At 43.8% G+C, this 14,923-nt stretch overlaps 1 pseudogene across 1 annotated transcript in view; it reads right to left on the reverse strand.

Annotated features, from left to right (window-relative positions):
- LOC311145339 (centrosomal protein kizuna-like) overlaps window positions 1-128 on the reverse strand; it is a 43,035-nt pseudogene extending 42,907 nt beyond the window's left edge. The window contains exon 1 of the transcript in view: window positions 96-128. The product of the transcript in view is annotated as a centrosomal protein kizuna-like (transcript). The remainder of the gene's footprint in view (window positions 1-95) is intronic.
- Between the last annotated feature and the right edge of the window lie 14,795 nt (window positions 129-14,923).

Here is a 14,923-nt window from a genome sequence, read left to right on the forward strand (position 1 = left end):
GTTTAATAATGAGTCAACTTATTCTAATCAAAGGTTAGGCCTAGATTTCTTTTAGAATGTACTATTTGATCATTTCCAGAGATTACTTATGTTACCTTGTCAAGACCATTCTTCTTCCTCGCTGCCATACATCTGGAAATTCTATTCAAGCATTGAACCTGTGAAAAACAGGAAAAACACGGTCAATACATCAATATTAATTTAGAAAATGTCCTTTTCAAAGTGAGCAATTATCCTAACTATTGCACCATTGCTCAATGCAAAGTTTAATAATATCCAAAATCATAGGATATGGTCCCTATCAGAAAAAGTGACATAATGCACATGTAATTTCATATTATCTGGGTAATTGTATACATAGGATGTTTATTCAGAGCGATAAAACTGATCAAACATGCTCTGCAAACACAGGCAGACATGGAAATAGGAGCTGGTGAAATCCATGTCAGTCACCACAGGTAGAGTATTCCCCAGTGAGTGTCCTCCACGGTGCCTGCCAACACTCTTAATCAATTATGTGAGTAGCCAGACGGACTGCCCTAATCCCAACTCCAATTAAACAGTCTCATGGTGCAGTTAAAGGCACTGGGATTAACTGTAATATCCCAGGCCTTTTCTTCAAACAATACCAATTGCCACACAAAAAGGCTACTTTTGTTGATCAACATTGCTACATATACTTGTTATCTATTTGCACTGATTCTACATTGAAAGATAACAGCAATGAAGTCACAAATGATTATGATTACGGTAATAAATGATGGCATCGTTTGTAAGGGTGTGTGGTCATACTGTATTCTGCTCATTGGAGAAATAGGCTGCATTTTGCTGCAATATACAAACAAATTGAATAGCTGAATTAGTCTAGTAAAATGTTCACAGCTGCAATGTAAAAGGCATCGTTTCATAGTTGGTGTACTGCTTAACAATTAAGTCTTAGCACACGTATAATAAGCAGATGAATGAAACAATGTGACAATAGAAAATACTGTAGTTTTTACAAATCAACTACAAACATTTATGACTCCTACAAAGCATAAAAAATAAACAAAGCAACTGCTTGAGGGGGGGTAAATAAACCTCTGGAGCACTTCACTGTCTCAATATTGGTAAATTAATTTAGCGAGTCATAATTAACCAATTTAGTTAATTTGATATTAAGCTGTTGAGCACTGTTGTTGACTTATAAGTGATAATCTTACCCGCTCATTGTTTTCTCGTGCTCATTTGGCTGCAGTGATAAACTGCAGTGTTCCATTGTGTACTATTGTTACATCATCAAGCAAATTAGTGTAAATATTCCTACAGTGTTTGCGGCAATTAGAGCATGATACTAAGCCAATAGAATAAGAACTCCATTGAAGTGCATGCATCATGTTTTTCATGTCCTCTGCTCATGTCCTCTGCTCTTGTCCTTCTAGACCTGTCTGCTGCCTTTGATACTGTGAACCATCAGATCCTCCTCTCCACCCTCTCCGAGATGGGCATCTCCGGCGCGGCTCACTCCTGGATTGCGTCCTACCTGACCGGTCGCTCCTACCAAGTGGCGTGGCGGGAAGCTGTCTCCGCACCACGTGCTCTCACCACTGGTGTCCCCCAGGGATCGGTTCTGGGCCCTCTCCTTTTCTCCCTATACACCAAGTCACTTGGCTCTGTCATATCCTCACATGGTCTCTCCTATCATTGCTACGCTGACGATACACAACTAATCTTCTCCTTTCCCCCTTCTGATAACCAGGTGGCGAATCGCATCTCTGCATGTCTGGCAGACATATCAGTATGGATGACGGATCACCACCTCAAGCTGAACCCTGGCAAGACGGAGCTGCTCTTCCTCCCGGGGAAGGACTGCCCGTTCCATGATCTCGCCATCACGGTTGACAACTCCGCTGTGTCCTCCTCCCAGAGTGCGAAGAGCCTAGGCGTGACCCTGGACAACACCCTGTCGTTCTCCGCCAACATCAAGGCGGTGACCCGCTCCTGCAGGTTCATGCTCTACAACATTCGGAGAGTGCGACCCTGCCTTACACAGGAAGCGGCGCAGGTCCTGGTCCAGGCACTTGTCATCTCCCGTCTGGACTACTGCAACTCGCTGTTGGCTGGGCTCCCTGCCTGTGCCATTAAACCCCTACAACTCATCCAGAATGCCGCAGCCCGTCTGGTGTTCAACCTTCCCAAGTTCTCTCACGTCACCCCCCTCCTCCGCACACTCCACTGGCTTCCAGTTGAAGCTCGCATCCGCTACAAGACCATGGTGCTTGCCTATGGAGCAGTGAGGGGAACGGCACCTCTGTACCTTCAGGCTCTGATCAGTCCCTACACCCAAACGAGGACATTGCGTTCATCCACCTCTGGCCTGCTGGCTCCCCTTCCTCTGCGGAAGCACAGCTCCCGCTCAGCCCAGTCAAAACTGTTCGCTGCTCTGGCACCCCAATGGTGGAACAAGCTCCCTCACGACGCCAGGACAGCGGAGTCACTCACCACCTTCCGGAGACATTTGAAACCCCACCTCTTTAAGGAATACCTGGGATAGGATAAAGTATTCCTTCTAACCCCCCCCCCCCCCCCCCCAAATTGTAAAGTGGTTATCCCACTGGCTATAGGGTGAACGCACCAATTTGTGAGTCGCTCTGGCTAAGAGCGTCTGCTAAATGACGTTAATGTGCCCTTGAGCAAGGCACTTAACCCTAATTGCTCCTGTAAGTCGCTCTGGTTAAGAGCGTCTGCTAAATGACTAAAATGTAAATGTAAATGTAATGTTTTTGAAATGCCCCTCCAAAATTGTCTTGTGAAATGGCCTTGTAAATCAAGAACACACGCACATTAACTAGCCTTCATTACATTAGGGACATTATTTTACATTTACATAATTTAGCAGACGCTCTTATCCAGAGCGACTTACAAATTGGTGTATTCAACTTATGATAGCAACTGGGACAACCACTTTTTTTCTTCTTTTTTTTTTATGGGGGGGGGGGGGGGGGGGGGGGTAGAAGGATTACTTTATACTATTCCAGGTATTCCTTAAAGAGGTAGGGTTTCAAGTGTCTCCGGAAGGTGGTCAGTGACTCCGCTGTCCTGGCGTCGTGGGGGAGTTTGTTCCACCATTGGGGTGCCAGAGCAGCAAATAGCTTTGACTGGGCTGAGCGGGAACTGTGCTTCTGTAGAGGTAGGGGAGCTAGCAGGCCAGAGGTGGATGAACGTAGTGCCCTCGTTTGGGTGTAGGGTCTGATCAGAGCCTGAAGGTAAGGAGGTGCCGTTCCCCTCACAGCTCCGTAGGAAAGCACCATGGTCTTGTAGTAGATGCGAGCCTCAACTGGAAGCCAGTGGAGTGTGCGGAGGAGCGGGGTGACATGAGAGAACTTGGGAAGGTCGAACACCAGACGGGCTGCGGCGTTCTGGATAAGTTGTAGGGGTTTAATGGCACAGGCAGGGAGCCCAGCCAACAGCGAGTTGCAGTAATCCAGACGGGAGATGACAAGTGCCTGAATTAGGATCTGTGCCGCTTTCTGTGTAAGGTAGGGTCGTACTCTGCGAATGTTGTAGAGCATGAACCTGCAGGATCGGGTCACCGCTTTGATGTTAGCAGAGAATGACAGGGTGTTGTCCAGGGTCACACCAAGGCTCTTTGCACTCTGGGAGGAGGACACAATGGAGTTGTCAACCGTGATGGCGAGATCATGGAGCGGGCAGTCCTTCCCAGGGAGGAAGGGCAGCTCTGTCTTGCCGAGGTTCAGCTTGAGGTGGTGATCCGACATCCACACTGATATGTCTGCCAGACATGCAGAGATGCGATTCGCCACCTGGTTATCAGAAAATTAATTGTGTGTCGTCTGCATAGCAATGATAGGAGAGACCATGTGAGGATATGACAGAGCCAAATTACTTGGTGTATAGAGAGAATAGGAGAGGGCCTAGAACTGAGCCCTGGGGGACACCAGTGGTGAGAGCACGTAGTGCGGAGACAGATTCTGCCAAGTAGGACGCAATCCAAGAGTGAGAAGCGCCGGAGATGCCCAACTCGGAGAGGGTGGAGAGGAGGATCTGATGGTTCACAGTATCAAAGGCAGCGGATAAGTCTAGAAGGATAAGAGCAGAGGAGAGAGAGTTAGCTTTAGCAGTGCGGAGAGCCTCCGTGACACAGAGAAGAGCAGTCTCAGTTGAATGACCAGTCTTGAAACCTGACTGGTTTGGATCAAGAAGGTCATTCTGAGAGAGATAGCAGGAGAGTTGGCTAGAGACGGCACGCTCAAGAGTTTTGGAGAGAAAAGAAAGAAGGGATACTGGTCTGTAGTTGTTGACATCGGAGGGATCAAGTGTAGGTTTTTTGAGGAGGGGTGCAACTCTTGCTCTCTTGAAGACGGAAGGGACATGGCCAGCGGTCAAGGATGAGTTGATGAGCGAGGTGAGGTAAGGGAGAAAGTCTCCGGAAATGGTCTGGAGAAGAGAGGAGGGGATAGGGTCAAACGGGCAGGTTGTTGGGCGGCCGGCCGTCACAAGTCGCAAGATTTCATCTGGAGAGAGAGGGGAGAAAGAAGTCAAAGCATAGGGTAGGGCAGTGTGAGCAGGACCAGCGGTGTCATTTGACTTAATAAATGAGGATCGGATGTCGTCAACCTTCTTTTCAAAATGGTTGACGAAGTCATCCACAGAGAGGGAGGAGGGAGGGGGAGGAGGAGGAGGATTCAGCAGGGAGGAGAAGGTGGCAAAGAGCTTCCTAGGGTTAGAGGCAGAGGCTTGAAATTTAGAGTGGTAGAAAGTGGCTTTAGCAGCGGAAACAGAGGAAGAGAATGTAGAGAGGAGGGAGTGAAAAGATGACAGGTCCGCAGGGTTCGTTCGAGCCCTGGATGCAGAAAGCCATGGTATATGGACATTTTATACAACGGGTGGGTCTAATCCTGAATAAACTTGATCTCCACTATAAAAAGCGTCTAGACATTATCCCACATTTTTAGACAAACATTTAGCGGAGATTTGTATAAACCTTGCTGTCTGTCTCTACGACATTTGCAACATTGTTTCAATATTCAAATTCGATCTCCAGCTGTCCCATAGTAGGTGTCGGGACGAGACAGGCAGGCAGCGTTTCTCAGCCAGTCGAAATCATGAATCAGCTGGCATAATATTTATGAATACATACAAAGAAATCGTGAATGTCATGGATACATTAGAACTAGTAGATATATGGAGGCTTAAATATCCTGATCTAGTGAGATATACATGGCGGAGACTCAATCAAGCTAGTCGTCTTGACTTCTTTCTTATGTCATTCTCGTTGGCCCCAAAAGTTTAAAAAGTGTTGATAGGGGACAGAATGCGGTCGGACCATCATATAATTGGTATATACATTACTGTTACTGAATTTCCACGTGGGCAAGGATATTGGGAATTTAATCGAAGCCTATTGGATGATAACTTGTTTTTAACTAGGACAGAGGAATTTATAACAGATTTTTTCCGACATAACATAGGTACAGCAAATCCCCTTATTGTATGGGACACCTTTAAATGTGCCTTTAGAGGCTATGCAATTCAGTACTCATCTCGAAAACAAAAGCAATTTAGGTCAAAAGAGTCCATACTAACAAAGGAAATAGAAGGTCTAACAGAACAGATAGATAGCAATAAAAACTGTAAAATAGAGGCTCAGAATGAATGGAGAAACTTATTCAAGAAAGATCAAGTGTAATATATTATCAAAATAAAGCAAACTGGATGGAATATGGGGAAAAATGCACCAAATTATTTTTTTTAATTCAACATAGGAATGCTACCAAAAATAATTTACTGAAAATGGATACAAATGACGGAGTCACCAATGATTCACAAAATTATACAGTTGAAGTCGGAGATTTACAGTGAGGGAAAAAAGTATTTGATCCCCTGCTGATTTTGTACGTTTGCCCACTGACAAAGACATGATCAGTCTATAATTTTAATGGTAGGTTTATTTGAACAGTGAGAGACAGAATAACAACAACAAAATCCAGAAAAATGCATGTAAAAAATGTTATAAATTGATTTGCATTTTAATGAGGGAAATAAGTATTTGACCCCTCTGCAAAACATGACTTAGTACTTGGTGGCAAAACCCTTGTTGACAATCACAGAGGTCAGACGTTTCTTGTAGTTGGCCACCAGGTTTTCACACATCTCAGGAGGGATTTTGTCCCACTCCTCTTTGCAGATCTTCTCCAAGTCATTAAGGTTTCGAGCGTGACGTTTGGCAACTCAAATCTTCAGCTCCCTCCGCAGATTTTCTATAGGATTAAGGTCTGGAGACTGGCTAGGCCACTACAGGACCTTAATGTGCTTCTTCTTGAGCCACTCCTTTGTTGCCTTGGCCGTTTGTTTTGGGTCATTGTCATGCTGGAATACCCATCCACTACCCATTTTCAATGCCCTGGCTGAGGGAAGGATGTTCTCACGCAAGATTTGACGGTACATGGACCGTCCATCGTCCATTTAATGCGGTGAAGTTGTCCTGTCCCCTTAGCAGAAAAACACCCCCAAAGCATAATGTTTCCACCTCCATGTTTGACGGTGGGGATGGTGTTCTTGGGGTCATAGGCAGCATTCCTCCTCCTCCAAACACGGCGAGTTGAGTTGATGCCAAAGAGCTCCATTTTGGTCTCATCTGACCACAACACTTTCACCCAGTTCTCCTCTGAATCATTCAGATGTTCATTGGCAAACTTCAGACGGGCCTGTATATGTGCTTTCTTGAGCAGGGGGACCTTGCGGGCACTGCAGGATTTCAGTCCTTCACGGCGTAGTGTGTTACCAATTGTTTTCTTTTATACAGGTAACAAACTGAGATTAGGAGCATTCCCTTTAAGAGTGTGCTCCTAATCTCAGCTCGTTACCTGTATAAAAGACACATGGGAGCCAGAAATCTTTCTGATTGAGAGGGGGTCAAATACTTATTTCCCTCATTAAAATGCAAATCAATTTATAACATTTTTTACATGCGTTTTTCTGGATTTTGTTGTTGTTATTCTGTCTCTCACTTTTTCAAATAAACCTACCATTAAAATTATAGACTGATGTCTTTCTCAGTGGGCAAACGTACAAAATCAGCAGGGGATCAAATACTTTTTTCCCTCACTGTACATACACCTTAGCCAAATACATTTAAACTCAATTTTATACAATTCCTGACATTTAATCCTAGTATAAAATCCCTGTCTTAGGTCAGTTAGGATCACCACTTTTTTTTAAGAATGTGAAATGTCAGAATAATAGTAGAGAGAATTATTTATTTCAGCTTTTATTTATTTCATCACATTCCCAGTGGGTCAGAAGTTTACATACACTCGATTAGTATTTGGTAGCATTGCCTTTAAATTGTTTAACTTGGGTCAAACGTTTCGGGTAGCCTTCCACAAGCTTCCCACAATAAGTTGGGTGAATTTTGGCCCATTCCTCTGACAGAGCTGGTGTAACTGAGTCAGGTTTGTAGGCCTCCATGCTCGCACACGCTTTTTCAGTTCTGCCCACAAATGTTCTATAGGATTGAGGTCAGGGCTTTGTGATGGCCACTCCAATGCCTTGACTTTGTTGTCCTTAAGCCATTTTGCCACAACTTTGGAAGTATGCTTGGGGTCATTGTCCATTTGGAAGACCCATTTGCGACCAATCTTTAACTTCCTGACTGATGTCTTGAGATGTTGCTTCATTATATCCACATACATTTCCTTCCTCATGATGCCATCTATTTTGTGAAGTGCACCAGTCCCTCCTGCAGCAAAGCACCCCCACAGCATGATGCTGCCACCCCATGCTTTACGGTTTGGATGGTGTTCTTCAGCTTGCAAGCATTCCCCTTTTTCCTCCAAACATAACAAATGGTCATTATGGCCAAACAGTTCTATTTTTGTTTCATCAGACCAGAGGACATTTCTCAAAAAAGTATGATCTTTGTCCCCATGTGCAGGTGCAAACCGTAGTCTGGATTTTTTATGGCGGTTTTGGAGCAGTGGCTTCTTCCTTGCTGAACGGCCTTTCAGGTTATGTCAATATAGGACTCGTTTTACTGTGGATATACAGTGGGGAAAAAAAGTATTTATTCAGCCACCAATTGTGCAAGTTCTCCCACTTAAAAAGATGAGAGAGGCCTGTAATTTTCATCATAGGTACACGTCAACTATGACAGACAAAATGAGAAAAAAAAATCCAGAAAATCACATTGTAGGATTTTTAATGAATTTATTTGCAAATTATGGTGGAAAATAAGTATTTGGTCAATAACAAAAGTTTCTCAATACTTTGTTATATACCCTTTGTTGGCAATGACACAGGTCAAACGTTTTCTGAAAGCTTCACAAGGTTTTCACACACTGTTGCTGGTATTTTGGCCCATTCCTCCATGCAGATCTCCTCTAGAGCAGTGATGTTTTGGGGCTGTCGCTGGGCAACACGGACTTTCAACTCCCTCCAAAGATTTTCTATGGGGTTGAGATCTGGAGACTGGCTAGGCCACTCCAGGACCTTGAAATGCTTCTTACGAAGCCACTCCTTCGTTGCCCGGGCGGTGTGTTTGGGATCATTGTCATGCTGAAAGACCCAGCCACGTTTCATCTTCAATGCCCTTTCTGATGGAAGGAGGTTTTCACTCAAAATCTCACGATACATGGCCCCATTCATTCTTTCCTTTACACGGATCAGTCGTCCTGGTCCCTTTGCAGAAAAACAGCCCCAAAGCATGATGTTTCCACCCCCATGCTTCACAATAGGTATGGTGTTCTTTGGATGCAACTCAGCATTCTTTGTCCTCCAAACACGACGAGTTGAGTTTTTACCAAACAGTTATATTTTGGTTTCATCTGACCATATGACATTCTCCCAATCCTCTTCTGGATCATCCAAATGCACTCTAGCAAACTTCAGACGGGCCTGGACATGTACTGGCTTAAGCAGGGGGACACGTCTGGCACTGCAGGATTTGAGTCCCTGGCGGCGTAGTGTGTTACTGATGGTAGGCTTTGTTACTTTGGTCCCAGCTCTCTGCAGGTCATTCACTAGGTCCCCCTGTGTGGTTCTGGGATTTTTGCTCACCGTTCTTGTGATAATTTTGACCCCACGGGGTGACATCTTGCGTAGTGCCCCAGATCGAGGGAGATTATCAGTGGTCTTGTATGTCTTCCATTTCCTAATAATAGCTCCCACAGTTGATTTCTTCAAACCAAGCTGCTTACCTATTGCAGATTCAGTCTTCCCAGCCTGGTGCAGGTCTACAATTTTGTTTCTGGTGTCCTTTGACAGCTCTTTGGTCTTGGCCATAGTGGAGTTTGGAGTGTGACTGTTTGAGGTTGTGGACAGGTGTCTTTTACACTGATAACAAGTTCAAACAGGTGCCATTAATACAGGTAACGAGTGGAGGACAGAGGAGCCTCTTAAAGAAGAAGTTACAGGACTGTGAGAGCCAGAAATCTTGCTTGTTTGTAGGTGACCAAATACTTATTTTCCACCATAATTTGCAAATAAATTCATAAAAAATCCTACAATGTGATTTTCTGGAATTTTTCTCACTTTGTCTGTCATAGTTGACGTGTACCTATGATGAAAATTACAGGCCTCTCTCATCTTTTTAAGTGGGAGAACTTGCACAATTGGTGGCTGACTAAATACTTTTTTTCCCCACTGTATATGTATGTGTATTAATGTATGTATGTATGTATGTATGTATGATTGTGTATGTGTATGTATGTATGTATGTATATATATATATATATATATATATATATTTGCGAGAGAAAAAAAACATATGGGGGATTGGAAGTGATGCAGACAATTACATTGATGGAAGTTACAATCTATCTGCAATATTAAAGCTGATCAACCCCCCCCCCCCCCCCAAAAAAAAAAAGAAGAAGAAGAAAAGTAATAGAAATGTCAATTGAATAAAGATAAAACGTGCAGCTAGTTTGCATTCTTTCCAGCTTCAGTTTGAAGTGATTGTGTTAGCTGTGTTGTTGGCTAGCTCCTCTGACAAGTGAGCAGATTTTTCTATGCCAGTCGAAATTGCGCCTCATTAGCTCATTGTTATGGATGTAACCAAATAAATGTCACTAGAAATGTCCGCTCCACTGGTGCCTAGTCCAGCTCCGGTCAGCGGATCCATTCCGGAGACAGAGCAGTCCGCTCCACCGGTTTCAAGTCCAGCTCCGGTCAGCGGTTCCACTCCGGAGCCAGAGCAGTCCGCTCCACTGGTGCCTAGTCCAGCTCCGGTCAGCGGCTCCATTCCAGAGTCAGAGCAGTCCGCTCCACCGGTGCCCAATCCAGCTCCGGTCAGCAGATCCATTCCGGAGCCAGAGCAGTCCGCTCCACCGGGGTCCAGTTCAGCTCTGGTCAGCGACTCCACTTCAGTCCCAGAAGTAAGCCCCTCTCCAGGGTCGGGGCCCCCCACACCAGGGTCCAGACAGGGCTTGGTGCATCGCGGGAGGATTGCCGATCCAGGCCCAGACATCAGCCCCTCTCCAGGTTCGGGGTCTCCCACACCAGGGTCCAGACAGGGCTTGGTGCATCGTGGGAGGAAGGAGAGGGGAGGCATCACGCCGAGGTCCAGACCAGACCAGGGACGCAACGGGGAGGCAGAGAGGGAGAGGTCGTCACGCCCGGAGCCGGATCCACCTCCGAAGCTGAATGCCCACCCGGACCCTCCCCTAATGAGTCAGGTTGGTGCGGCCGGAGTACGCACCTTTGGGGGGGGGGGGGATACTGTCACGCCCTGGCCTTGAGAGGCTGGTTGTCTTTAGTTGGTTTGGTCAGGGCGTGAGGATCTAGGTTAGAATTCCTATGTTTAGGATCTAGATGTGTTGTTTCTATGTTTGGCCGGGTGTGATTCCCAATCAGAGACAGCTGTCGCTTGTTGTCTCTGATTGGGGATCATACTTAAGTAGCCTGTTTGCCTACCTTAGTTGTGGGATCTTGTTCCGTTTTTAGGCTTGTATGTTTATAGCCTGAGGACTTCACGTTATGTTGTTCCTTGTTTTGATTTGTATGTTTATTGGGTGAAATAAACATGTACGCTTTTCACGCTGCACCTTGGTCTGACCCGTCTCTCAATGTTCGTGACACAAATGCAAATGCAGCTACTTTGCTGTTATTCTGGCTGCACTTTTTGACATGACTGTGAGTTAGCCGTAGTTGGCTAGCTAGCAAGCAAGGGATAAGAACGTTGCCAGCCAGTAACGTTGCCAGTTTGTGGTATATGGCCAATATACCACTGCTAAGGGCTGTATCCAGACACTCCGCATTGCGTCGTGCGTAAAAACAGCCCTTAGCCGTGGTATGTTGGCCATATACCACACCCACTTGTTCCTTATTGCTTACATATACCACGGGTATGACGCTAAACGAATTGTTTACTGTTCTAATTAAGATGGTAACCTGTTTATAATAGCAATAAGGCACCTCGGTGGTTTGTGGTATATGGCCAATGTACCACGGTTAAGGGCTGTATCGAGGCACTCCGCATTGCATAGTGCTTAAGAACAGCCCTTAGCAGAGGTATATTGGCCATATACTACACCCCCTCGGGCCTTATTGCTTAATTAGAGGATGAGCATCAACCATATGTTTAATGTACAGCGATATTTACTGAATCATATAAAATAGTTTTTTAATGTAGACATTTTCTGAGCTTGCAGAAAATCACACTCCTTTTAAATGCACAATGCCTAACACCAACTCTGCAGCTACACTGAACAGATGACACACTGTACTGTCTCAGGCTTACCTTCTGTTGACGCAGAGGGTCATGGTCAGGTTAGTGTTCCTTCATGCTTATTTCTATGCACTCCACATCTCTCAGGAGCTCAAGGTTCCTAATTTTCACTTGTTTTTCTCTCTCACATTTTCCTTGAGATAACCACAGAGTTTTGCACACCTTATCTGAGAACTTAAGGCAATACAGATATCTATTATTTAAGGACACTCTTGCAAATAAATGGTTACTATGAAGCAGGCTTATCTCTATGTTCTGTTTTCACTGTTACGCATAAGTAGATGAATAATTTAGAACCAGTAAAAATGACTGTTTACATTGTATAGGCCTAATTCATACCAGAGTGACTACCAGTGAAATAACTACTATGTAGTATAAATGTGGTACTATGTAATATAACTGTCTCTACTTACAGTACCAGTCAAATGTTTGGACACACCTAGTCATTCAAGGGTTTTTCTTTATTTTTACTATTTTCTACATTGTAGAATAATAGTGAAGAAATCAAAACTATGAAATAACACATATGGAATCATGTAGTAACCAAAAAAGTGTTCAATAAATCAAAATACATTTTATATTTGAGATTCTTCAAATAGCCACCCTTTGCCTTGATGACAGCTTTGCACACTCTTGGCATTCTCTCAAACCAACTTCAAATGTAATGTTTTCCAACAGCGTTGAAGGAGTTCCCACATATGCTGAGCACTTGTTGGCTGCTTTTCCTTCACTCTGCTGTCCCACTCATCCCAAACCATCTCATTTGGGTAGAGGTTGGGGGATTGTGGAGGCCAAGTCATCTGATGCAGCACTCCATCACTCTCATTCTTGGTAAAATAGCCCTTATACAGCCTGGAGGTGTGTTGGGTCATTGTCCTGTTGATAAACAAATGATAGTCCCACTAAGCCCAAATTTCCACCGGTCTAATGTCCATTGCTCATGTTTCTTGGCCCAAGCAGGTCTCTTCTTATTATTGGTGTCATTTAGTAGTGGTTTCTTTGCAGCAATTCGACCATGAAGGCCTGATTCACACAGTCCTCTCTGAACAGTTGATGTTGAGATGTGTCTGTGACTTGAACTCTGTGAAGCATTTATTTGGGCTGCAATTTCTGAGGCTGGTAACTCTAATGAACTTATCCTCTGCAGCAGAGGTAACTCTGGGTATTCCATTCCTGTGGCGGTCCTCATGAGAGCCAGTTTCATCATAGCGCTTGATGGTTTTTGCGACTGCACTTGAAGAAACTTTCAAAGTTCTTGAAATGTTCTGTATTGACTGACCTTCATGTCTTAAAGTAATGAGTGACTGTCGTTTCTCTTTGCTTATTTGACGGGTTCTTGCCATAATATAGACTTGGTCTTTTACCAAATAGGGCTATCTTCTGTATACCCCCCCTACCTTGTCACAACACAACTGATAGGCTCAAACGCATTAAGAAGGAAAGAAATTCCACAAATTAACTTTTAAGAAGGCACACCTGTTAATTGAAATGCATTCCAGGTGACTACCTCATGAAGCTGGTAGAGAGAATGCCAAGAGTGTGCAAAGCTGTCGTCAAGGCAAAGGGTGGCTATTTGAAGAATCTCAAAAATATAAATATATTTTGATTTGTTTAACACTTTTTGGGTTACTACATGATTCCATATGTGTTATTTTATAATTTTGAGGTCTTCACTATTATTCTACAATGTAAAAAATAGTAAAAATAAAGAAAAACTCTTGAATCAGTAGGTGTGTCCAAACTTTTGAATGGTAGTGTACATAACCAACTACAATGTAATGCCTACACAGGTTATACCTAGTTACCCTGGAATTGTGTGTTGGTGTGCTGTGCACATATAAAGGAAATACAACATTACATTAGGGATGAAAAGTAATATGTGGATAATGAGTGTACTGTTATTAGGATTAAGGACTTGATAAACAATGCACATCAAGCGAAGTTGTTAGCTAGGTAGCGACATTGTTTATTGTTGGGCAAACTTACACTCCCTTGTCAGATCTGCAATAAGCAAACAACTCCCTCTCCAACTCAAGTCTCCTCTTTTCCCTACAGGAATAACATGAAACAGATTGTTTGTGCTCTTTGCATCACACTAATAACTGATGATACAGGCAGCAAACAAAGCATAACACTGAACTGTCATAGCAGTGCAGTGTCCCCATGCCATACTAACTATATTTCCTATAGCAGTGTCCCAATCCCCCATGCATGCCCACAGTAGTTGTGTTGTTGTGTGCATAGAAAGGTCCAGATAGTCGTGCACAGAGCTAACGTACTGTCAACAGGATAGCTAGCTAACGTTAGCCAGCTAATAATTCTTAAACCACTGACTAGTCCGCTTCTCTAACGTTGCAGCAATTCTTTTAAGAATGCAATGTTTTATCTGTTCGTATGAACCCAGTACTGAATGCATGTGCACAGTGACACAGCTCCCTCTAGCTAGATAGTGGTAGCAAACCCCCTGCTAAGTTAGTTAACGTTAGCTAGCAATAGCGTTGTATCTAGCATAACGGCAACAATATGCACTAGCTAGGTATTGTTATAAAAATCAATTACTGTCATGTCTTTTTCAAGAAATGGTTGCTTGCTAGCGTCAACCTGCTGACTGACAAAATAGACCCACAGCTAACTAACGTTAGTTTGCCGTTGCTAGCTGGTTAGCTAGCTAGCTAGCCACTTATCCAATGAAGCTCGGCGAGAGAGGCAGCAGCAGTTTCGGGAGAGTCCCCAACTCCAATTCGTTGTATCAAAAGGGCCAGTCCAGGATCAGCTTTCGGACGGTACATTCATATAAAAAAAAATGTTGGGGGGGAATACAATAGTAGTTGCACAGGCATTACATTGTAGTGGCTAAGTACATAAAGTTATATTAAATATAACAGCTCCACTGTAACGGAACTGCGCTGAGACTCAGATATACCTAACAAAAAATATTGATTTCAAAGTTTAACAACCCATACAACTCTGCACAGTGACTATTTTTAACAATTTAGAGTGAACATTCTACAAAAAAAACATTTAATGGAAGAACTGTGCAGATCCAAAGTTTGGTAACAGAATTTCGGTAAAATCTCCCTCAGTTTTTTATGTCCACTTTTCCCCAAAACTCTCTTAACTATCTGCTCCGAATTAAAATTCAAAGACGTCAGCTATGACACAACACATTGACTTTGAAAAAATCTATTTTGGTTA

Source organism: Coregonus lavaretus, assembly GCF_964263955.1.
Source record: "Coregonus lavaretus genome assembly, chromosome: 18".
Lineage (NCBI taxonomy): Eukaryota > Metazoa > Chordata > Actinopteri > Salmoniformes > Salmonidae > Coregonus > Coregonus lavaretus.